Below are 18,697 nucleotides of genomic sequence, written 5' to 3' on the forward strand. Positions count from 1 at the left end.
CCCCAGTGATGAGTGCTTGTTTCTTGCATTCTCTTCTGTGTTCTGGCGTGAGGCTTGGAAGTACGGAGAGCGCGCGTTGAGATACTGTAATCATGATGTGGGCCATGCGATTGCTTCGGCGGCGATTGCGGCGGCGGCGCTGGGGTGGGATGTGAGATTGCTTGATGGGTTTGGGCATGATGAGCTGAATTCTCTTCTTGGGTTTGAGGAGTTGTATCCTCCGATGCCTAATCCATTGCCGGAGAGGCCCATTAGAGGGGAAATTCCTTGGGTTGAGGCTCAGCATCCTGATTGTCTTCTTGTTCTGTTTCCTTTCGGGACAGAGATTAGTGTTGATTACTTAAAGATGAGAGATTTTGCTACAAAGTTTGGTTCTTTGAGTTGGGCTGGGACGCCGAATGCTCTAAGCAAGGATCATGTTTGCTGGGATGTTATCTATAAGACCGCAGAGGCGATTAAGAAGCCCTTCACGGGTGATGAAGATGAGTTCTTTGTGAATGAATTTCGACCAAGTGGATTGATTTCAGAGGATTCGTATGCAAATTTTACTGTGAGAGAGATTGTGAGGAAGAGGAGAAGCGCTGTGGATATGGATGGTGTTCATGTAATGGAGAGAGATACATTTTATCAGATTCTATTGCATTGTTTGCCTTCAGGAGATCTGGGTGGCCGAGGGAAGCAAGGGAAGCAGCGTGCATTGCCATTTAGGGTTTTGACTTGGGATGCAGAGGTTCATGCTGCCTTGTTTGTTCATAAGGTGAAGGTTTGCCTGAGGGGTTGTATTTTTTGGTGAGAAACGAGGAGCATTTGGATAGGCTGAAGAAGGCAATGAGGCCGGAGTTTGAGTGAGTCAAGCCTGAGGGTTGCCCTGCTGGATTGACATTGTATAGGCTTGTGAGGGGTAATTGTGAGAGGCTTGCCAAGCAGCTCTCTTGCCATCAGGTTTGTATTCTCTTCAAATACATCTTCCTATTTATTGTGCAAAAAAAAAAAAGAGTGCAGCAGAAATGTAAGTGTTACAATAGATAGGTACAATTATAAGGTATATTTTTAAATATTTTTATATTATATTATACGAGATATGATAAAAAAGTGTGTGCATTCGTAGGAAGCTAGAGGTTGCTCTTATGGGGGATAAAATGAGACAGAATTGCTTGAGTTGGTTGGTTACGTGTAACGGACAGACCACCAAATGTATCAATTAGGAGAAATTATATTGATTATAATTAATAGAGAAATGAGGATGATGGCAGGACTAAGAGAACTTGGTTAGACGCTATCAGCAAACTAGCCGGCTAAGTCCATAAAAATCGTGATTTTAAAGAAAGAAAATTTAATAGGAATTGAGTCAAAACAGACGAAAGTAAACAAAATCACGGGTTGTGCAGCCCATAAAAGGAGTTTCCTTAGAAACCACCTTAAAAACAGGATAATTATATGATAATCACTTTTTAATTTCAAATTATACATGAAGCACCTTTAATATAGGTTTTTTCAACCACCTTCCAGTGCTAAGAAACAAAAAATGATCTCTTAAAAAACTCAAGTCCAAAATACGTGAATTGTATCTAACGAGACCTAATACCAAAAAAATGAGTCACATGCCTTGAATTTGAGTTTTAAGGCTAATTTTAGGTTTTTGGTGAAAGTTTGCTTGGGAGGTGGTTGATTGCAGCAGAACCCACTTCAAAGATGGTTTGTGTATAAATTGAAAATGGAAGGTGATTTCTATATAACTACTATATTTTAAAGGTGGATTATAGGAAACCCCCCAACAAAAATTGCAAAATTTTAAGTATGCCAAATAATTTCTATTAGGCTGAAACGAACAAAAATGGACATAGATTGTGGGTTATAGCCAATTAAATTGCCAAATTTGAAGTACATTAAATAATTTCGATTAAGTTGAAACAAATGAAAATGGACAAATATTGCTGGTTATAGTCCATAAAAATCACTAATTTTTAAGAAATAAAACTTAATTATCATTGGGTCGAAGCAGACGAAAATGGACAAAAATTACGCGTTATTGTCCATGAAATTTGTGAATTTTGAAGTATGCCTAAAATTTTCAATTAGGTCGAAGCAAACAAAAATGGAGATAAATTATGGGTTATAGCTCATAAAAATTATGAGTTTTGATGAAAGAAAACATAATTAACATTGTATTGAAACCAGATGAAAATTGACAAAATAGTGGGTTATCGTTCATGAAAATCGTGATTTTTTAATGAAAGAAAATTGAATTACCATCAAGTGAAAACAGAAATTGACAAAAATTGTGGGTTAGCCCATGGAAATTGTAAATTTTGAAGTACGCAAAATAAAATTTAATAGGTCGAAACAAACAAAAATGGACAGAAATATTGAGTTAAGGTAAATGGCAAATTTTGACGTATGCTGATAATTTTTATTAGGTCAAAACAAATGAAAATGGGCAGAAATTATGGATTTTGACCCATAAAAATAGCGACTTTTCAAGAAAAACTTATTACCATTAGGTTAAACTGTATAAAAATGAACAAAAATCGTAGGTTATGAACCATAAAAACTTCAAATTTTGAAATACGTCTAATTAGTTGCTATTAGGTTGAAGCAGAGGGAAATGAACAATAATCATATGGTATAGCCTTTGAAAATTGCCAATTTTAAAGTAAACCAAAAAATTACTCTTAAGTCCAAAGAGACAAAAGTAGCTAGAAATCGTGGATATAACCCTTGAAAGTTACGGATTTTGAAGTACACCATAACAATCTTCATCTGGTTAAAATAAATGAAAACGGATAGAAATTGTGGGCTATAGACCATGAAACTTGCGAATTTTGAAGTATGGGAAATAATTTGAAGTTGGTCAAAACAAACAAAAATTGGCAGAAATCAAGGGTTATAGCCCATAAAAATTGCAAGTTTTGAAGAAACTTAATTATCATTGTTGTAACTGACGATAATGGACAAATCTTGGGTTATGACACTTGAAAACAATGAATTTTTGATTATGTATAATTAGTTGCTATAGGTCAAGACAAAAGATAATGGGAAAAAAGTATGGGATATAGCCCATGAAATGCGCAAATGTTGAAGCACGTCAGAAAATTTCTGTTAGATCGAAACAAACGAAAATTGATAGTAACCGTGAGGCTATAGCCCATGAATATTGTGAGTTTTGATAAAAGAAAACATAATTGTCATTGTGTTAAAACAAATAATAATAGACAAATTGTGGGTTATGGTTCATGAAAACTGCGAACTCTGAACTACGCATAATGACTTGTTGTTGAATTCGAATCGACAAAAATGGACAAATATCGTGGGTTAGACCATGAAACTTTTGAATTCCGAAGTACGCAATAAATTTCCATTAGGTTAAAATAAATGAGAATGAGGAAAAATCATAGGGCTCATAAAAATTATAAATTTTGATGATATAAATTATAATTGGTATCGCTTTGAAGCGGATGGAAATTGACAAAAATAGTGGGCTATATAGTCCATGAAAATCGTAAATTTTAAAGTATGGCAAATAATTCCATTAAGTCGTAATGAAAGAAAATAGGCAAAAACCGTTATTTATAGCCTATTGAACTTGTGAAAATCATATGAAAACCGCGCATTTTCAACTATGCATAAGTAGTTGTTACTATGTCAAAACAGATGAGAATACACAGGTCGTGGGTTATAGCCCATGAAAATAGCAAAATTTGAAGTACGCCAAATAACCAAAATGAATGAAAATGGATATAAATAATTGGTTATAGCCTATAAAACTTGTAAATTATGAATTATGCCAAATAATTTTCATTAGGTCGTAACACATGAAAATGGATAAAAATAGTGCCTTGTAGCCTTGAAAATCATTGAGTTTTGAAGAAAGAAAACTTAATTATGATTGGGTCGAAACCTAGGTTATCCGGACACTTTCTTTTGGACCCATATCCGTGTTGGACACGGATTCACTGCAGACACGCCATGTATACGTGCGGTTCAAAACACCCTATTTCCCCTTTACTTATAACCCTAAACTAGCTTCTTTGGTATATCGAGCTCAAAATCAATAAGTTTTGGAACCCGAAACTAAAACCCACTACTTAAATATTTGAAAATTAATCATCATAGCTCATATGATCAAAACTAAACTTTTATTGTTAAACTTCAATTCTTAGTTTGATTTAAGTTGATTCTCAATTGTTATAAACAGTAAAAGTAACATACAAATGTTATAGATACTTTAATTCAATATTGATCTAGTGAAAATATTATTTATAGATACATAAATGTATGTGTATATGTATATTGTCTCCATTTACTATCTCATGTCCCGTGTTCGCTCCTGCACTCGTATTCGTTCAACCTAGGTCGAAAGTGACAAAAATGGGAAGCTAATGAGTTTATATAATAACCCCATGAAAACCATAAATTTTGAGCTACACATAGTAGCTTCTGGGTGGAAACAAACGAAAACGGAAAAAATCATGGGTTATAGTCCATAAATATTGTGACTTTTGAAGTATGCAAAAATTTCTATTTGGTCGAAATAGACTAAAATGGATAGAAATTGTGTTATAGCCAATGAAAATAGCAAGTTTTGAAGAAAGAAATATATCATTGGGTCGAAATGGACAAAAATGGAGAAATCCGTGTGTTATAACCCGTGGAAGCTGCGAATTTTGAACTATGCATAATTAGTTGTAGCGCATGTAATTGGGACTTTTGAAGTATGCCAAAAAAATTCTATAAATTGTGGGTTATAGCATATGAAAATTGCGAGTTTTGACAAAAGATATCATTGGATCAAAGTAGAGGAAAATTAACAAAAATAGTGGATTGTTGTCCATGAAAATTCAAAAGTTTAGAGGAATTTTTTAATTGTCATCAAGTCAAAATAGAAGAAAATGGACAGAAGCCATGGGTTATAGCCCATGTAAATTATAAATTTTGAAGTGCACCAAATATGTTCTAATAGGTCGAAACAAATGAAAATGCACATAAATCCTGGATCATCCATAAAAATTACAGATTTTTAAGCAGCCCTAAATAATTTCCATTAGGTCAAAATAAACAGAAATGGACACTGTGCATTACGGACCATGAAACCTCCAAATTTTAAGGTGAGCTAAATAATTTATATGTAGTCAAAACAAACTAAGTCATGGATCATAGCCCATGAAATTATGAATTTTGAAGAAAGAAAAATATCATTGAGTTGAAAGTGATGAAAATGGACAAAAATCATGGACTAACACATGAAAACAACGAATTTTTGACTACATATAACTAGTTGCTATTAGGTTGAAACAGAAGAAAATCAACAAAATTGCGAGTTATCGCCCATGAAAATTCTTAAGTACACCAAAAAAATTGTGGTTGAAACAAATGAAAATTTACAAAAATAGTGGTTATATCTTATGAAGATTGTGAATTTTAGAGTACACAATAAATTGTCATCGGGTTGAAACAAACAAGAATGAACATAAATCATGAGTTATATCCTATGAAAATAGTGAAATTTGACTTTGAAATTACAATTGATATGGGATCGAAATGGATGAAAATTGACAAAAATAGTGGGGTTATCGTTCATGAAAGTTATCAATTTTCAAGTACATCAAATAATTCCATTAAGCTAAAATGACGGAAAATGGACAAAAATCATTGCTTAGTAATGAAACTTGCGAATTTTAGAGTACGCCAAATAATTTCAATTAGGTCGAAACAAACTAAAATTGATAAAGATAATAGGTTATAAGCGTACTAAACGCGAGGTATGATTAAAGAAACTTTAATTATAATTGGGTGGAAATGTACAAAAGTGGATAAAAGTTGTGGGTTATAACCTAGGAAAATCACAAATTTTGAATTACATATTATTTGTTACTATTATACCAAAATAGGCGAATATGGACAAAATTCGTGAGTTGTAGCCTATTAAAATTGTGAAGTTGAAGAACGCCAAATATTTTCCATTAGGACGAAATGAACAAAAATATGTAGAAATTGTTGGTTATAACATATATTTTTTTTTAATTTTCGAAGTATGCCATTTCCATTGGGTTGAAACAAATGGAAAATGGATATAAATCGTGGGTTATAGCCCTTGAAAATCACGAGATTTGAAGCAAAAAAACTTAATTATCGTTGGGTTGAAACCAATGGGAATGGAAAATTCGAGAATTATAACATGAAAATCACAAATTTTGAACAATGCATAATTAGTTGCTATTAGGTAGAAACAAACAAAAATAGTGAAAAATCATGGTTTATAGTCTAAGAAAATTGAGACTTTTGAACTACGCAAGATTCCCATTAGGTTGAAACAAACAAAAATGTATAAATACCCTAGGCTTACAGCTCATGAAAATCATGAGTTTTGAAAAGAAACTTTACTATCTTTGGATCCAAATGGATAAAATTTTGGGTTACAACACATGAAAACCATAATTTTTTAGCTATGCATAATTAATTGTACTGCATGAAAATTGGAACCTTTGAAGTACGCTAAAAAAATTTCCATTAGATTGAAACAGACAAAATTTGAAAAAATTCGTGGGTTATAGCTCATGAAAATTGTATGCCAAAAAAATTCCAAGTGGTTGAAACAAACGAATTGGACAGAAATCACGACTTATAGCTCCTAAAACTACTTTTGATGAAAGAATATGTACTGTGATAGGTTGAAACAGATGAAAATATACAAAAACCGTGGATTATAGCTCATAAAACTTGCGAAGTTTGAAGTATGTCAATTAATTTACATAAGACCGAAACAAATGAAAATGGATAAAAATTATGGGTTATAACCTATTAAAATCTTGAATTTTGACGAAAGAAAACATAAATCCTATTGGGTTGGAACGAATAAAAAATGACAAAAGTAGGAGGTAAAGGGTTTGTATGGTATTGCTGGATCTTATAATAAGTTGTTTATATAAGTAGCTTATAAAGGCAACTTATATAAGTTGCTGAAAATAGTCGTTTGGTAATCATATATCAAAAGATGCCTTCAAAAGTTGTTATGGTGTTTGGCGAAACTATACTTAAAGGTCACTCCTAAAAGATAAAGGTCATATATGGTATATAAACTTAAAAAAAGCATAAGTTGCTTCTAAAAACATTCTAAGATTACTTCTTGGCACCTCTTTAAAAGTAGGAGCAGTTTCAATAAGCATGCAAAAAAGAATTTTAGCGAACATCATTATTGATTGCTTCTCCAAAAAATAAGTAGAAGCACCCCAAAAAAGCAATACAAAGTTATAAACTAGCCCTAAATCTGAAAACGTAGTGAGTTAAAAAAAGAAAATTTAATTGCCATACAAAAATGGAAAAAATCATAGGTTATATAGCCTATGAAAATTACAAAATTTAAAGTATGTCAAATAATTTTAATTAAGTTGAAACAGCGAAAATGGGTAGAAATTACAGGTTATAACTCATGAAAATTGTGTGTTGATGAAAGACAAGAGAATTAGCATTAGGTTGGAACAGACAAAAATGAACAAAAAGCAAGGGTTACAACTCATGAAAATGGCAAATTATTAATTACATCAATTAGTTGCTATTGGGTCAAAACTCAAAACCCATGGAAATGAACAAAACTGGTGGGTTATATAGTCCATGAAAATTCTGAATTTTAAAGTACACCAAAACTTTTCTCTTAGGTTGAAACAAATGAAAATAAACATAAAATATATGTCATACGCCATGAAAATCGCGAGTTTGACGAAACATGTTATTGGATTGAAACGGATGAAAATTGACAAAAAAGTGGGTTATTGTCCATGAAAACGTGAATTTCAAAGAAAAATAATATAACTATCATTAGGTTGAAATAGATGAAAGTGGACAAAAACCGTGGGTTATAGTTAATGAAAATTGTAAAATTTGAAGTAACGCCAAATATTTTCCAATAATAAAACAAACAAAAATGGATAGAAATCGTTGGTTATATAGCCCATGAAAATTGCAGATTTTGGAGTATACTAAAACAATTATCATTAGGTTGAAATAAACAAAAATGGAAAGAAATCATAGGACATAGAACATGAAACTTGCAAATTTTAAAGTATGCCAAATAATTTCCACTTGGTCGAAAAAATAAAAATGGATAGAAACCATGGGTAGCCTATAAAACTTGCAATTTTTGAGGGAAAAAATTGAATTATTATAGGTTATTCGGTAGAAATAGAAGAAAATCGACAAAAAATATAAGTTATATAGTCCATGAAATGTGCAAATTCTCGAGTACACCAAAAAAATTTTCGTTAGGTTGAAACAATCGAAAATTGATAGAAATCATGGGTTATAGCTAGTGACTATCGTGAGGATTGACGAAAGAAAATATAACCGTCATTGGGTTGAAATGGACGAAAATGCATAAAAATAACAAAAATTGAACTACACATTATTAGTTGCTATTGGGTTGAAACGTATGACAATTGACAAAAATCGCTGGAACGAAAATTGACCCAATTAGTGGGTTATAGTTCATGAAAATTGTAAATTTTAAAGTACGACAAATAATTCCTTTACGTTGAATGAAAGAAAATGGTTATAAATAATTGTATATAGCCCATGGAACTTGCGAATATTGAAGTATGCCTCGATTAGGTCGAAAAAAAATATATTCAAAAATCATAGGTTATAACTAACGAAAATCACAAGTTTTGAAGAAAGGAAACTTAATTATCATTGGGTCAAAATGGACAAAATTGGATAAAAATCGTGGGTTATTACCCATTAAAACTACGGACTTTGAACTATGCATAATTAGTTCTTACTTGTTGAAACAAACGAAATTAAATAAAAAATTGAGTTATAGCCCATGAAAACTGCAAATTTTGCAGTACACCATAGATGTTTTATTAGGTTGAAGTATGCAAAAATAATTTCCTTAAGTTCAAAACAAATGAAAATGGACAAAATATCATGGGTTATAGTGTATAAAAATTACAAGTTTTGAAGAAAGAAAACTTAATTATAATTAGGTGTAATTGACAAAAAATGGAAAAAATCATGGGTTATAGTCCATGAAAATCGCAAACTTTGAACTACACATAATTAGTTGTTATTGGGTAGAAACAGGCAAAAATGGAGAAAAATCACGGGTTAAAGCCTATGAAAGATGTGATTTTTGAAGTGCGAAAAAATTCCACTAGGTCGAAACATTAATTACATCAATTAGCTGCTATCGGGTCGAAACCAATGGAATTGAACAAAGTTGGTGGGTTATATAGTCTATGAAAATTACAAATTTTGAAGTACACCAAAAGTTTTCTATTAGACTGAAACAAATAAAAATAAACATTAATTGTAGGTTATGGGCCATGAAAATCGTGAGTTTTCGCAGAACATGTTATTGGATTGAAACGGATGGAAATGGACAAAAAAATGGTTAATTGTCCATGAAAAGCGCAAAGTTTAAAGAGAAATAATTTAATTGTTATCAGATTGAAATAGACAAAAGTTGACAAAAACCTTTGGTTATAGCCTATCAAAATTGCAAAATTTGAAGTATGCCAAGCCAAATATTTTCCAATAACAAAACAAACAAAAATGGATAGAAATCGTGGGTTATAGCCCATGAAAATTGCGGATTTTGCTGTATACCAAAACAATTATCATTAGGTTGAAATACACAAAAATGGAAATGAATCGTGGTATATAGTACATGAAACTTGCAAATTTTGAAGTATGCCAAATAATTTCCATTTGATCGAAAAGAACAAAAATAGATAAAAATCAGGGGTTATAGCCCATAAATTTTGTGAGTTGAGGAAAGAAAAGTGAATTATTATAGGTTATTGGGTCGAAATGGAAGAAAATCGACAAAAATTGTAGGTTAGAGTCCATAAATAGGGCAAATTCTTAAGTACGCAAAAAAGAATTTTATTAGGTCGATAGAGTCGAAAATTGATAGAAATCATGGGCTATAGCCCATGACTATCATGAGTTTTGACGAAAGAAATTACAATTATCGTTGGGTTGAAATGGACGAAATGGACAAAACTCGTGGGTTATAGACCATGAAAATCACAAAATTTGAACTACACATTATTAGTTGCTATTGGGTTGAAATGTATGTAAATTGACAAAAATCTTTGGGTATGTATCCCATGAAAATCACGGATTTTGATGAAGGAAATTATTAATATTAGGTCGAATGGACGAAAATTGACCAAATTAGTGGGTTCTAGTTCATGAAAATTGTAAATTTTGAAGTGCGCCAAATAATTCCATTATGTTGAAATGAAAGAAAATGGATATAAATTATTGTTTATAACCCATGGTACTCGTGAATGTTGAAGTACGCCTCGATTAGGTCGAAACAAACGAAAATATATTAGGTTATAGCCGTCAAAAATCACAAGTTTTGAAGAAAGAAAACTTAATTATCATTGGGTCAAAATTGACAAAATAGGATAAAAATCGTGGGTTATTACCCTTAAAACTCCTAATTTTGAAATACGCATAATTAGTTGATACTTGTTGAAATAGACAAAAATGAATAAAAAATTGCAAGTTATAGCCCACGAAAATTGCAAATTTTGTAGTACACCAAATATGTTCTATTAGGTTGAAGTATGCAAAATAATTTCCTTTAATTCGAAACAAACGAAAATGGCCAAAATATCATGGGTTATAGTGTATGAAAATTGAGTTTTGAAGAAAGAAAATTAATTATCATTAGGTGTAATTGACAAAAACTTGAAAAAAATCATGGGTTTTATAACCCATGAAAAACCTCAAACTTTGAACTACACATAATTAGTTGTTATTGGGTGGAAACAAGCAAAAATGGAGAAAATCATGAGTTGTAACCAATGAAAATTGTGCTTTTTGAAGTACAGAAAGATTCCACTAGGTCGAAACATTAATTACATCAATTAGTTGCTATTGGTCTGAAACTGACGGAAATGAACAAAACTAGTGGGTTATATAGTCTATGAAAATTGTGAATTTTGAAGTACACCAAAAATTTTCAATTAGGTTGAAACAAATGAAAATAAACATAAATTGTAGGTTATAGGCCACGAAAATCGTGAGTTTTGGCAAAACATGTTATTGGATTGAAACGGATGGAAATGGACAAAAAAGTGGGTTATTGTCCATGAAAAGCGCGAAGCTCAAAGAAAAATAATTTAATTGTCATCAGGTTGAAATAGACAAAAGTGTACAAAAATCATGGGTTATACCCTATAAAAATTGTAAAGTTTGAAGTACGCCAAATATTTTCCAATAATGAAACAAATGAAAATGAATAGAAATCGTGGGTTAGCCCATGAAAATTGCGGATTTTGAAGTATACTATAACAATTATCATTAGGTTGAAATAAACAAAAAATGGAAGAAGTCGGGGGATATAGAACATGAAACATGCAAAATTTGAAGTATGTCATATGGTCGAAAAGAACAAAAATGGATAGAAATCATGTGTTATAGCCCATTAGACTTGCGAGTTTCGAGGAAAGAAAATTGAATTATTATAGGTTATTGAGTCAAAATAGAAGAAATTTGATAAAAATTATAGGTTATAGTTCATGAAAAGTGCAACTTCTTCAGTACGCCAAAAAGAAATTCGTTAGGTCGAAACAATCGAAAATTGATAGAAATCATGGGTTATAGCCCATGACTATTGCGAGTATTAATGAAAGAAAATATAATTGTCGTTAGGTTGAAACAGACGAAAATGGACAAAAATCGTGGGTTATAGACCATGAAAATCATAAAATTTGAACTACAAATTATTAGTTTCTATTGAGTTGAAACATATGTAAATTGACAAAAATCGTTGGATATATATCCCATGAAAATCACGAATTTTGATGAAGTTATAATTAATATTAGGCCGAATGGACAAAAATTAACCAAAATAGTGGGTTATAGTTCATGAAAATTGTAAACTTTAAAATACGCCGAATAATTCTATTATGTTGAAATGAAAGAAAATGGATATAAATCATTGTTTATAGCCCATGGAACTTGCAAAGGTTGAAGTACGGGTCGATTAGGTCGAAAGAAACGAAAATATACAGAAATTGTAGGTTATAACTCACGAAAATCACAAGATTTGCAAGAAAGAAAACTTAATTATCATTAAGTCAAAATGGTCAAAATTGGATAAAAATCATGGGTTATTATTCTTAAAAACTACGAATTTTGAACTATGCATAAGTAGTTGTTACTTGTTGAAACAGACAAAATAAATAAAAGTTGTGAGTTATAACCCATAAAAATTGCTAATGTAGTACACCAAATATGTTTTATTAGGTTGATGTATGCAAAATAATTTCTTTTAGTTCGAAACGAATGAAAATGGACAACATATCATGGGTTATATAGCATATGAAAATTGCGAGTTCTGAAGAAAGAAAATTAATTATCATTAGGTGTAATTGACAAAAAGTGGAAAAAATCATGGGTTATAACCCATGAAAACCGCAAACTTTAAACTATACATAATTAGCTGTTATTGGGTGGAAACAGGCAAAAATGGAGAAAAATCATGAGTCATATAGCCCATGAAAATTGTGATTTTTGAAGTACGGAAAAATTCCATAGGTCAAAGCATTAATTACATCAATTTGTTGCTATTGGTGGGTTATAGTCCATAAAATTTTTGAATTTTGAAGTACACCAAAAGTTTTCTATTAGGTTGAAACAAATGAAAAAAACATAAATTGTAGGTTATAGGCCATGAAATCGTGAGTTTTGACGAAACATCTTATTGGATTGAAATGGACAAAAAAGTGAGTTATTGTCTATGAAAAGCACGAAGTTCAAAGCAAAATAATTTAATTGTCATCAGGTTGATATAGACAAAAGTCGACAAAAACTGTGGGTTATAGCCTATGAAAATTGTAAATTTTGAAGCACGCCTAATATTTTCCAATAACGAAACAAACAAAAATGAATAGAAATTGTGGGTTATAGCCTATGAAAATAGCCTATGAAAATTGTAAATTTTGAAGTATACTAAAACAATTATCATTACATTGAAGTTAACAAAAAATGGAAAGAAATCGTGGGATATAGAACATGAAACATGCAACATTTGCATTACGCCATTTGGTCGAAACGAACAAAAAAGGATAGAAATCATGGGTTAAAGCCTATAAAACTTGTGAATTTTGAGGAAAGAAAATTGAATTATTGTAGGTAATTGGGTCGAAATAGAAGAAAATAGACAAAAATTGTAGGTTATAGTCCATGAAAAGTGCAAAATTTTAAGTGCGCCAAAAGGAATTTTGTTAGGTCATGAAAATTGCAAATTTTGAAGTACGCGAAATATTTTTCAATAACGAAACAAAAGAAAATAACTAGAATGTGGGTTATAGCTCATGAAAATTGCGGATTTTATAGTATACCAAAACAATTGCCATTAGTTTAATATAAACAAAAATGGAAAGAAATCGTGGGATATAGAACATGAAACTTGCAAATCTTGAAGTATGCCAAATAATTTCCATTTGGTCAAAAAGAACAAAAATGGATAGAAACCATGGGTTATAGTCCATAAAACTGGCGAGTTGAGGAAAGAAATATGAATTATTATAGGATATTGGGTTGAAATAGAAGAAAATCGACAAAAATTGTAGGTTATAGTCCATGAAACGTGCAAATTCTTTAGTACACCGAAAATAATTTCATTAGGTCGAAACAATCGAAAATCGATAGAAATCATTGGTTAGCCCATGATTATTGCGAGTATTGATGAAAGAAAATATAACTATCATTGGGTTGAAACGGACGAAAATAGACAAAAATCGTGGATTAGAGACCATGAAAATCACAAAATTCGAACTACACATTATTAGTTGCTATTGGGTTGAAATGTACGTAAATTGACAATAATCGTTAGGTATATATCCCATGAAAATCACGAAATTGATTAAGTTATAATTAATATTAGATCGAATGGCCGAAAATTGACAAAATTAGTGGGTTATAGCTCATCAAAATTGTAAATTTTGAAGTACGTCAAATAATTTCATTATGTTGAAATGGAAGAAAATGGATAAAAATCATTGTTTATAGCCCATGGAACTTGCGAATATTGAAGTATGCATTGATAAGGTCAAAACAAATGGAAATATCCAAAAATCATATGTCATAGCTCATGAAAATCATAAGTTTTGGAGAAAGAAAACTTAATTATCATTGGGTCAAAATGGACAAAATTGGATAAAAGTCGTGGATTATTACCCTTAAGAACTGCGAATTTTGAACTATGTGTAATTAGTTGTTATTTGTTGAACAGACAAAAAGGAATAAAAAATTGTGAGTTATAGCCTATGAACTTTTGTAGTGCACCAAATATGTTCTATTAGGTTGAAGTATGCAAAATAATTTCTATTAGTTCAAAACAAACAAAAATGGATAAAATATATTGGGTTATAGCGTATGAAAATTGTAATTCAGTAATTTTGAACTATGTATAATTTGTTGCTATTGGGTCAAAACAGACAAAAAAATGGTGAGGTTAAGTCCATGAAAATTGGGAAATTTGTACTATGTCATAAATTCTCTATTAGGTCGAATCAAAACGAACATGGACAAAAAATGTGGGTTAGCCCATGAAAATTGATAGTTTTGACGAAAATTGTCATTGGATCGAAAATGATGAAAATTGACAAAATAGTGGGTTATTGTCCATGAAAAATTGAAATTTTAAAGAAAGAAAATTTAATTGTTGTTAAGTCGAAATAGCTGAAAATGGGCAGCAACTATGAGTTATAGTCCATGAAAATGGCAAAATTTGAAGTACGCCAAATATTTTCCAGTAGGTTGAAACAAACGAAAATGGACTAAAATCATGGATTATAGCGCATGAAAATTACGAATTTTGAAGTACATTGATAATTTCCATTAGTCGAGACAATTGAAAATGGACAAACATTGTGATTTATAGCCCATGAAAATCACAATTTTTGTGGAAAGAAAAGTTAATTATCATTGGGTTAAAACAGAGAAAAACAGACAAAAATCGTGTGGTATAACCCATTAAAATTGCAATTCTTGATGAACACCAAAAAATTCTATCAGATTGAAACAGATGAAAATAGACGGAGATCGTGATTGTTGCCCATGAAAATTGTGGATTTTGAAGTACACCAAAACAATTTCCATTAGGTCGAAGGAAACAAGAATTGATAGAAATTGTGGGTTATAGACCATGAAACTTGCCAAATTTGAAGTATGCCAGATAATTTCTATTAGGTTGAAACAAACAAAAAGTGGACACAATTTTTGGGTTATAGCCCATAACAATCGTGAGTTTTTGAAGAAAAAAAACTTAATTATCATTGAGTCTAAACTAATGAAAATGGACAGAAATCAATTGTTTTTCTTTTGTTTCAAAATTCAGGATATTGCCTCTGATGGTTGTTTTAGTTTGGGAATGGTAGCTCGATTTGAGCCAGTTTTAAGAGAAAAGGGTGCCTGGATGTATCCTCGTCTCTTTTGGGAAACTGGTGTTCTTGGTCAAGTGCTATACCTTGAAGCTCATGCAGTTGGCATTTCAGCTACTGGTATTGGTTGTTATTTCGACGATGACGGTATGTTTCATTTTATATAAGTTAATAATTTTGGTTCGATAGTTGATATTATGTGCTTTTAACTGGATTTTACTTCAAATGGGTGTTCCTTCTTGATGCAGTGCACGAGGTGCTTGGACCGAAAGGTTCAGAGTTTCAGAGTCTGTATCATTTTACTATTGGGAGTCGAGTGCCTGACAAGAGAATTATGAGTCTCCCTGCATATCCAGGTCCTGGGATTGATGCATAATTCTTGAATTTTTGGCTATGAAGAACAAATAAAATTATACCACACTCCTAAGTTCTTGCCACTGTATTTACTCTCACCTCCTCTGTATACCGTGCACATGTTTACATGTTTCTCTTCTGTAAATTCAGATATATGGAAAAAGAAATAGCTCCAACATTCCTTTGCTCTGCGTTGGAGAGTAATAATTAGCTTTACTTGTCTGTAAATGATGAAGCGTTTTTTTATTTGGGGTTTTTGGAACATCTTGAGCATTGCATCCTGTTTATATGCACTTACTACTTATGTGCCTTGTACATTTGTTGCCGCGAATTAATACATTGGATTAATATTGGTCTTCATCTTGGTTAATTGTTTGTGTTTCTTGGAGTAGTAAAATGTATGTTATGATGGTTCGAATATTGGCCGGAGAAGAAGGAATACGTGCATAGAAATGAATATTATTTTGTTTCAGCTGGGAAATTTGGGAAATTTGATGTTGAAATTATGTTTATTACAAGCATGGGAAACTACAGGCCGTTTGCTTACTTCTTGTTGCAATATCACGTATCAATGTAATGTTTATGATCTATACATTGCATTTTATTTTGCGTCACTTGCGAGCTTGAAGTAAAATCTCATTTTACCAATTCAGAAATGAAATAAAAATAAAATAAAAATAATATAAAAATTTACTTCATTTCATAGAAATTTCTGGTATTAAATTCATTGGTGAGATGTTTGTGCCTGATAGTTAACTTCTTTTTTAAGCGTGTTGTCCATTAACCAGTTAAAGAACTTTTTAACAGATGCTCGCTGAGTTGGTTTGCAGAAGGGAGAACTATGATGAATCCAGTAAGTTAGTGAATCTTAAGTTTTACTTTTCCTTCCACGTAATATTTGCGAAATTCCTTCAGTTATGCATTATTAGGTGAGTAGTAACATCACATTTCATTTGAAAATAAAATAATAAAGCAGCTCCAAAGCAATATTGACATACCACAAAGAACTTGATTAGATTACCAAAAACAAGCATAAAAAAGATTTGTCTGACGAACAAAAACAGATAGAACAAATTAAAACAAAACATGAATTGCACTTGTATAAATAAAGTAGAAAGTTTTGAGTTAATATTGATATCTTCTAAAACCGCCTCTTCCTCTATCCCCCTCTCACTCACTACTGCCTTCACATTTGTGGCTGCAGACAAGGGATGCAGCCTTCATCTTCATAACCTGTAATTAAATCATTAGGAGCGTTCAAATACAATTTAGCTAGCATAACAATCAATATCAATATAGGATGTATTCGACAGAAGAAGAAGAAAAATTCAGATTTATGATATAAAACTCGCTTGTGATGAGTATGGGTGCGAACAAACCGAACAAACACTAATCGTTTATGAATTTGGTTCATTTTATAGATTCAAGCAAACTAAAATCAAATTAATTAAACATTTAACTGTACTAGAATTATTAGTGATCTCGGTATGGAGCCTTTGTTTAGTACCAAAACATGCATTGGGGAAGGAAAAACAAATATTTAAAAGTAATCGAGACAAGAGGAAAAATACTTAAATAAGTACTAGCGATGTGTATTACATTGTGTAAGTTCGCAACCTTAAAGAGAAGTCAGCAACAAGAGTCAAAGTGAATAAGCAATAGGCATTGTACTGTTCATAATTTTGATTTATGAACTGGAGAGCATTCTCATGCTAAGCTAATGTTGCAATCCTAATTATCAGAAAGGATCAACAGTTTTCAGCTGGAAAGAAAGAAAAAACAACATATTTCTCAAGCAATAATTTATAAATATGGACCGTCAACTTTAAATCAATGTTGTTATTCATGGAGGTAAAACTTTGGTGGATATGACTATTATATTCAAAATCAAACAATTAATATTCAGCAGAAGTCTGATCTGGAAATGCTTAAAACTAGTACAACCAGTAGCATGAAACATTGTAAATAATTATGGAACTTTACCATTTTGCTTATGGAACTTTACTATTTTGCTTACTGCCAATTAGATTAAGATATATATGCAGCTAAGCTAAATGAAAAAGTCTATTAAAATCAATACCTTTTTGTTATATGCTTTCGTCTTATCATCCCTTAAAACTTCCCTTAATAGAAAGCATTTGCCAGCGTCAAATCTCTACCTTCTGCATCAACATAGATAGGGGTCAGACCTAGAATTTAAATGTGCACAAGATGTATACATTTAGAGGCAAGAAAAATATTTTATAATGAAATATGATAGGTAAAATAACTAGAATCAAGGCCTTCTCCTCAGAAGCTTTAAAGGCGGCAATCAAGGTACTTTCTCAAACAACAACAAGTCCTCTAAAAATAGAAAAATAAGGTGGCATCGAGATTTTTTTTTTTGGCCATTTCAGTATATAACCAATAAGGGATTTAAACGTAAACAAGACAACCAAAGCTTAAAGAATACAGAAAAGGACATGAATTCACCAGAATTTTTTTGATGAATTGCTTGATTACACGCACTTTGGCTGATGGTTGAGAGATCATAAGAGCATGCACAAATGTAAAGAATTGTTGGAGAGTATGGTTTCCTAGTACCAAACCTGTCCTGCCATTCTGCTTAATTTCTTTTTCATAAAGAAACCAGCCAAAAGTTGCAAGCATTAGTTTAAACGTTGAATAAAAACATAAATGGAAGGAAACATGAAAAAAGAGTTTAGATAGAAATAAAGTCTAAAAAGAGAAAAATAATGTATAATATTTTATCGATAACAGAATATTCGACTAGTATCAGGCTACTCTCCCTAGATATGGATGTTTGAGATCCATATTTGTGTTCTTATCTTCTCAAAGCGTAACAAAAAATAAAACTGCAATTGCTACAGCCTTACGTATAGATGAGTTTTATATCAGGCATATGCTAATTATCCACAAAACGTGAACTACTTATTACTAGG

General features: G+C 31.4%; 1 protein-coding gene and 1 pseudogene across 3 annotated transcripts in view; one reads left to right on the forward strand and one right to left on the reverse strand.

Annotated features, from left to right (window-relative positions):
* Positions 1 to 16,115, forward strand: part of LOC109825449 — a 16,736-nt pseudogene extending 621 nt beyond the window's left edge.
* The window catches only part of LOC109826077 (pentatricopeptide repeat-containing protein At4g25270, chloroplastic), a 26,374-nt gene continuing 24,459 nt past the window's right edge, over positions 16,783 to 18,697 (reverse strand). For 2 of the 3 annotated variants that reach the window (XM_020393041.1, XM_020393042.1), the window contains exons 4-6: positions 18,228 to 18,367; positions 17,836 to 17,917; positions 16,783 to 16,988 (exon numbers count right to left, since the gene is read on the reverse strand). The gene's annotated coding sequence lies outside the window, so the exon portion shown is untranslated. The remainder of the gene's footprint in view (positions 16,989 to 17,835; positions 17,918 to 18,227; positions 18,368 to 18,697) is intronic. The other variant, XM_020393043.1, reaches the window with a different exon arrangement.

This window comes from Asparagus officinalis, chromosome 10, assembly GCF_001876935.1.
Source record: "Asparagus officinalis chromosome 10, Aspof.V1, whole genome shotgun sequence".
NCBI classification, from domain to species: domain Eukaryota; kingdom Viridiplantae; phylum Streptophyta; class Magnoliopsida; order Asparagales; family Asparagaceae; genus Asparagus; species Asparagus officinalis.